Source organism: Schistocerca gregaria, unplaced genomic scaffold, assembly GCF_023897955.1.
Source record: "Schistocerca gregaria isolate iqSchGreg1 unplaced genomic scaffold, iqSchGreg1.2 ptg000199l, whole genome shotgun sequence".
Taxonomy (NCBI): Eukaryota; Metazoa; Arthropoda; class Insecta; order Orthoptera; family Acrididae; genus Schistocerca; species Schistocerca gregaria.
The window spans coordinates 1,040,536-1,047,974 of NW_026061737.1; the positions used below are offsets into that span (position 1 = coordinate 1,040,536).

Genomic DNA, 7,439 nt, shown 5'->3' on the forward strand with positions numbered 1-7,439 from the left:
CCCCCCCTTCCCCCTCCTCACAATGCTATCCTTCTTTACCTACAGCAAAAAATAAATAAATTAATTAATAAATAAAACTAGAGAAATTTCTACTGTGAAACTATTTGCATACAAGAGAACGGCCCTTGAAATTTAACTCTTCAAAGTTTTAAGCCCTGCTCATTCCGGATATTGATTAGAAAGTGTTAATCCACATGTGAAACCTGAGTATATAATCCCTGTGACATTTGATCAACGGTGTTCCATAAGGACAGGTTCTCATTCAAAACGTTCGAAAATTCAATTTCTTTGTAGTTGCATTTTTTAAAGGTGTACTTGTCTAGACTCTTGGAACAGAAAGTTTTTTTTTTTAATCCGTGCTTTACAAAAGTTTCTACAGTCCATTGTTTGAAGCAGTGTCACGGCTGCCATGAGCCGCGCGGGGTACCCGCCATGTGTCCAACGCCTTGTCACGGTTCGCGCGGCTCCCCCTGTTGGAGGTTCGAGTCCTCCCTCGGGCATGGTTGTGTGTGTGTTGTCCTTAGCATAAGTTACTGTAAGTAGTGTGTAAACATAGGGACTGATGGTTCAAATGGCTCTGAGCACTTTGGGACTTAACATCTGAGGTCATCAGTTTCCTAGAACTTAGAACGACTTAAACCATACTAAATTAAGGACATCACACACACCCATGCTCGAGGCAGGATTTGAACCTGCGACCGTAGCGGTCGCGTGGCTCCCGACTGAAGCGCCTACAACCGCTCGGCCACATCGGCCGGTCTATCATGTATTCTAGAAGAGTTGCAAGGTCGTCAGTGGCGCCTGTTCTTTCGAGAGCAGTTACTATCTTTATATCTATGGTTAAACGTTACCCAGCCATTGACCTTCGTCTGTGCGAATGCGCACAGGTTGCCGGAACTCTTACGGGAATCGTCACCTTAGTGTGAGCCAGTAATGAGTGGATGGACAAATACCTATTAAGTACATTACGTATGCGGATTGTGGACGGTTGGGGATGTGAGTCTCACGGGAAGCGTGCGAGGGATAAATTCCTGCAGTCGTGCTGTTCATGTGTGCCCTCGATGGCTCAGATGGATTGAGCGTCTGCCTTGTAAGCAGGAGATTCTGGGTTCGAGTCCCAGTAGGGGCACACTTTTCAGCTGTCCCCATCGAAGTATATCAACAACACCTGTCGGCAGCTGAGGGTTTCAATTAATTATCAGTTGTGAAGGTGATTCGATGAACCCTTTGCCAGGCACTTAAATGTGTTTTGCAGGGTATTCATATAGATGTAGATGATAACTCGTCCCGTGTCGCACGTGCTCAAAATGATTCATACTGCAGAATGCATGCAAACATACTCACCGAAAATACGGACGAATATCAAGTGCAGGCTGCCGAGTGCTGCATATCCAGCTTTGACAGATCGGCTTTTCCTGCCAAGAAGAACAGGAAGTTGCTGTCTAGGAACAATCAGAGGTAGAGGAAGGGTTGATAAATACTCCTTGACTTGCAGACTAAACGTAAATAACGAAAATACATTGCCCTCCGTATTGGATTAGCTGTTTTGAATATTGAAAATCTGACTTCAGATTCGTTTTCAGCGACATTAAAAATATATATGTAACACTCAGTTCATGCAAATCGAAGTAATAATATAACTAAATGTTTTCCCTAAACTTTGAACACATTTTTTTCGGGTAACTATTTTCTCAGAACGGCATGCAGCATAAATTAAAAGTGGTTCGTTCTCTTAACATCTACCTCTGACCCCTAAAAGTAAACACTTTTCTTAGGAACTTATAGCTATAATATGACATTTGTTAATATTAACTAATTTTTGTGTAGGCATAAGGAGTGAAACAAACCCTCAAAAATCGAACTCAAAGTTCGAATTAGCACTGTATCGTTAAATTTAAGGTTGTTTCATTGCGGTTAGGTATACGCTCCCATAAATTTTATGTTTTATCGACTGATGTTATCCATTTTCAATTTCAGAGGAATAATGTAGTATCAACTGATGTTACCCATTTTTGAATTCAGGTAACATATGAGGTGCCACACTGCATGCGCTCTGCGTACTCCAGTCTCGCAGGCCCTTGATCAAATCATAATTACGGGCGCCATTTTTTATTGAAAATCTAAAATTAAGCTCATAGTATTATCACTCGTAATTCCCAAACAGATCTTTCGAATGTATTTTCATTGTCTCAAAAAGAATTTCAAATGTACCCTTTTTTGCTCATTTGTATGAGAACCTGGCCGTAACGCCGGAATATAGTCACGAGATTTTTTTTCAGAGACGCTGTACGTTCGCGAGAAGACTTTCGTTCTGCGCGTGTCGAAGGACATTCCTCAGATATTACTGTGTGTGTGCTACTCAGTCGTGCCATTTAAGTGTACATCTTTGCATAGTTTTCCTTTCACGATGTAAACAGTGTTCCGCTCAGTTGCTAACTGGCCAGTGAGTGGTTCCGAAGGTATCGGATGTGCGGTGCGTTCGGTCTGCTAGGACAACAGCAGACTAGCGTGGTGCGATGGCAGAAGCAGACACTGAGGGAGCTAGCTGCTGGGACGCCAGCGAACAATTTATGCCAAGTAAGACGAAGAGGACTATTCTAAAATTACGAGCCGTCTCAAAAGTGTTTACCATTGCTAAATCTTGCTGTTGAGTCTGACAAAACTGGCAGTTTTGCCTAGAGATACATTAGAGAGAGCTACAGGAAATCCCCCCACCCCCCTCAATGAATTTTTGGTTGTGATGACAGGCCGATTGGTAGTGTAGCCCGAGATCTAAGTTAGGTTGGAAGGTGGTAATTTGATTGAGAGTTGTTTACGCCAACGATTATGAATGCCGACTAAACGTTGTGCGAGCACATTGCGCTGTAGCGTAGCCTAGCGTTTCCGTCCGCGCCACATTTAACACACTTTCTCTAACTGTATACAAAAGTCTCACAACAGCCACGATAACTACGTTTCTGGTGGGGGGAGGGTAGAGTCCACTATGTAACTTTCACTGCAAATTTTAGTAACCGCATAAACTAACCGAAATAGAAGCGTAATTTTAACTATATTTCCTTTTGTGGGAAAATAATGGTTCTCCTCTTTCGGCAGCAACTGTAGTATGTAGGCGACTTATTAGTTTTTTTTAACTCTGAATCATGATCTCAATAGACGCAGTGCTTTTTTTACGTTACTTGATTTGTGGTCTATAGTAAACAATGCAACGAATTGGTAAATTCTTTGAAGTTTGACGTGTGTTACATAGACGTCTGCAATGTTCGTAAGGCCAAGTTTGCATATATTCGGTGTCTGTTTTTTTGGCCATGTACTGTATAATTAAAGGGAGGAGGACTATGTTCAAGGAGCAGTGCATTAGCAGTCTATGGAGAAATTGAGAATTTGGATCTAAAGAACGGCATGCTCGGGCAGTTCGTGCTATTCTGTTGACAACTGTGTAATTCGGACACAGTGATCATTGCCTCTCCCTCGTAACCAGGGGACTCGGGTGCTAATCCTGGTCTGGCACAAATTTTCAACAGTGCCCATTGACTAAAGTCTGTGCCCATTGTCAGCTAATGTCATTGTTTCGGTGTTAAATTGTATTTTGTTCACGATACGTAGTTTGGCTTTTTCATGGATAACAGCTTTGAAAAGCGTACAGGTTATATTGATATTTGCTCGTCGTTAGTCCAAGGCAACTATAGCGATTTATAAACACAGTTGTAGTTCGTATTAAGCCTACATACGTAATTGTGTCCTGTGTTTCTTTACCAAGAACTACTTCGTAAGTAATTCCCCTGTAGTGGTATTTTGTTTTAGTATTTTGTTTAAATATTTATAGACTGCAGGCTTGGATGAAATATGAAACACATGTCCGAAGTTCCTGTTGATACTGCAGATACTGTTTCATCCGTACTAGGGGCCAAAACATTTCATCTAATACAGAAGGACACAATTTGTCTCGAGATTTAGCAATTTTTCGTAATAGAGGCCTTGCTTCGATATATTTTTCTCTAATTCTTGTTTGGATTTAATCTTAAAACACACTAACTCTTCCACCACTTATTCGATATGTGGTTTTATCCATTTCGTAGCCTAGAGTTCCTAAACGGTCGATAATATTAATGATTTCCTTTCTCAATTATATTTTCTGTAAATCTCCTGTTTATGGTTATTGCTAACATGTTTCACGTTCTCACTTTTATTATTTTTATTTTTCTAGTTTTGTGCCTTGTAGCCAAATTTTCTTTGAATCTGGTTTTTAATTCTGAAATAGTAACAGTTGAAGGTCAAGAGAAGATTGCGGTCTATTTGAGGAGAGTGGCTTGGAGATTTTTTATAACAGACGTATACAGGTCATGGGGATCCTTACCTATATACATTTACTTCGAGTGTGATGTAGCCCATTCTCTTGTCATGATCTCGGCTGTATCGTAGCACATTGTCTCGGTTAGGTTGGAGATTTCTGTTGAGAGTTGCCGAAGTCAACGAAAGTGATTATAAAGTAAAGACTGTGCTAACAGAACGATCTGTAGCGTAGTCCAACGCGTTCTTTCTGTCCTTTTAAAGCCTCTTTTAATTAAAAATAACTAAAGCTGCAAGATACAATCACAAAAACTGTATTACGTAATAGAGTAATCCCAGACTATTGTTGTGTAAGTTGTGTGCGTACACTATTTTTTTTGTCAGTGAATATACATTTTTTTACTCATTTGCTGGGTTTCAATTTTCCCCGTTTTCTGGCAAAAAACCTTTTCCTGTGAAGGGCCCATTAGCTTGTCGGTTATATTTGTGACTTTCTCGACGGTCAGTAATTTCCTGATAGTCCATCCACCGGCGTCATTGTTAACATCGGATATAGATTTTAGTATTAGGAAGGCTAATATGAAGCTAATGCATAAGTAGGTCTAATAAATAATAAAAATAGGAATGCGGGTAAGCTACTACAAACAGCATAGTGAACGCATTGTTGTGGCCAAGATAGCCACGAATCCCACGCCTACCAAAGTCGTAAAAGTAGTCCGCAGATGATGAAGAAATTGATGAAATATGTGATGAGATAAAAGAAATCATTCGGATAGTGATGGGAGATGAAAATTTAATATTAATGGGTGACTGGAATTCGACAGTAGGAAATGGAAGAAAAGGAAACGTAGTAGGTGAATATGGAATGGGGGTAAAAAATGAAAGAGGAAGCCGCCTGGTAGGTTTTTGCCCAGAGCATAACTTAATCATAGCTAACACTTGGTTCAAAAATCATGAAAGAAGATTGTATACGTGGAAGACACCTGGAGATACTGCAATATTTCATATATATTATATAATGGTAAGACAGAGATTTAGGAACCAGATTTTAAATTGTAAGACATTTCCAGGGGCAAATGTGGATTCTGATCACAATATATTGATTATGAACTGTAGATTAAACTGAAGAAACTGGAAAAAGGTGGGAATTTAAGGAGATGGGACCTGAAAGAACTGACAGAATCAGAAGTTTTAGAGTGTTTCAGGAAGATCATTAGGGAACGATCTACGGGAATGGGGGAAAGTAATACAGTGTGATGAGGGATCTGAGTGGTGTACTGTCAAGGGGGAGGGGGTTCCTCAGGGATCAGTGTTGGGGCCGCTCCAGTTCCTTATTTATATAAATGATATGCCCTCAAGTATTACAGGTAACTCTAAAATATTTCTGTTTGCTGATGACACTAGCTTGGTAGTAAAGGATGTTGGGTGCAACATTGACTCCGTTTCAAGTAGTGCAGTACATGACCTCAGTCCATGGCTTGTAGAAAATAAACTAACGTTAAATCACAGTAAGCTTCAGTTTTTACATTTTCTAACACACAATTCAACAAAACCTGACGTTTTAATTTCACAGCATGGGCATATGATTGGTGAAACTGAACGGTTCACATTCCTAGGTGTTCAAATAAATAGTAAGATGTCGTGGAAAGCCCACGTTCAGGATCTTGTTCAAAGACTTAATACTGCCATTTTCACTATTGGAACGGTGCCGAAAGTGAGTGATACTTCGACAAGTAAATTAGTCTACTTTGCTTATTTCCATTCACTTATGTCGTATGGTATTATGTTTTTGGGTAACTCTTCCCATTCTAGAAGGATATTTTTGGCTCAGAAACTGGAGGTTCGGGCAAAAAGTGGTGTGAGTTCACGAACCTCTTGTCGACTTCTGTTGAGGGAGTCTGGGTATTTTGACATTGGCCTCTCAATATGTATATTCCTTATTGTCGTTTCTTGTTACCAATATTAGTTTATTTCCAACAATAAGCAGCTTTCACTCGGTTAACACTCGGCAGAAATCAAACCTCAATTTGGATCGGACTTCCTTAACTCATGTGCAAAAATGTGTGCAGTATACTGCTGCATCAATTTTCAATAAGCTGCCACTCGAATTCAAAACTCTTAGCAGTAATCCACGCGCTTTCAAATCGAAACTGGAGTGTTTCCTCATGAGTCACTCCTTTTATTCTGTCGAGGAGTTAATTGAAAAATTAAGCTGATTCTCATTGTACTGCTGATAGCGTTTGCTTAAACTTATGGACTGATTTTCTCTCAGGTTCATGAACATGTATTTCTATCTGTTATTACTTTTTTGTTGTAAGTTCATGTGTCGCCCTAACCGCCGGCTGCTTCACGTCTGCTGTGCAGCGAGCTACCTTAATTTAAGTATTAACTCTATTTTTCTTACTTGTCACTTCTTCTTCCGTGTGTTTTTGCTTTTAGGAAGCTTTAATTGTCGAGTGCTAGTAATAGTGTTACATAGATTTCGTGTTTGTTTTGAATACAGTCAGAGAGAGTCCTTGTAGTCAGCCATAGTGCCAGTAGTGCTAGTGTTTGTTTTGAATACAGTCCAGAGACAGGTAGTGCTATTTTCATTGTTTTCCACAAGAAGTGGTTAGCAATCACAGTTTAGTCAGTAATCAATCGCCTTTAGTGAATTAGCAGTCTACTTAAAAGTTGATTAAGTCTCTTCGGTAAATTGATTCCTTAGGATGGATAGGATGTGTGACTGCTGTGTACGGACGCTGGCCACTCTTCGCGAACAGCTGAGCGTGTTGATGGCCGCGGTCAGCCGTCTTCAGGCTGCTGCCTCGGAGTGTAGCGGCAGTGGGGAGTCTGGTGCGTCGCATGGTGCACCCCAGGTATTAGATGCTTCACCCACTGTCCCTGCTGTCGAGAGATCTTCGCGGGTACTGGGCGCGGTTGGGCCACCCTCTCCCCAAGGGGAGTGGCGGGTTCAGTGGCGTTCGCGGCGCACGAGGCGGAGGGTCAATGTGGAGGCTGGCCGTGTGGCATCGCCCGCTCTGCCTGTGAATGGACATGTGGCTGCTCCTTCAGCAAGGTCCGAGCAGGCACACGGGGGGAGGGGTTTATTAGTTATTGGGAGCTCCAACGTTAGGCTAGTGATGGAGCCCCTTAGGGAAATGTTATAGTTC

At 41.2% G+C, this 7,439-nt stretch overlaps 1 non-coding gene across 1 annotated transcript; it reads left to right on the forward strand.

Moving 5' to 3' along the window:
- Positions 1-1,054: 1,054 nt before the first annotated feature.
- On the forward strand, positions 1,055-1,129 carry Trnat-ugu (transfer RNA threonine (anticodon UGU)). The gene has a single exon. It is a non-coding gene; the product is annotated as a tRNA-Thr (tRNA).
- Positions 1,130-7,439: the final 6,310 nt, after the last annotated feature.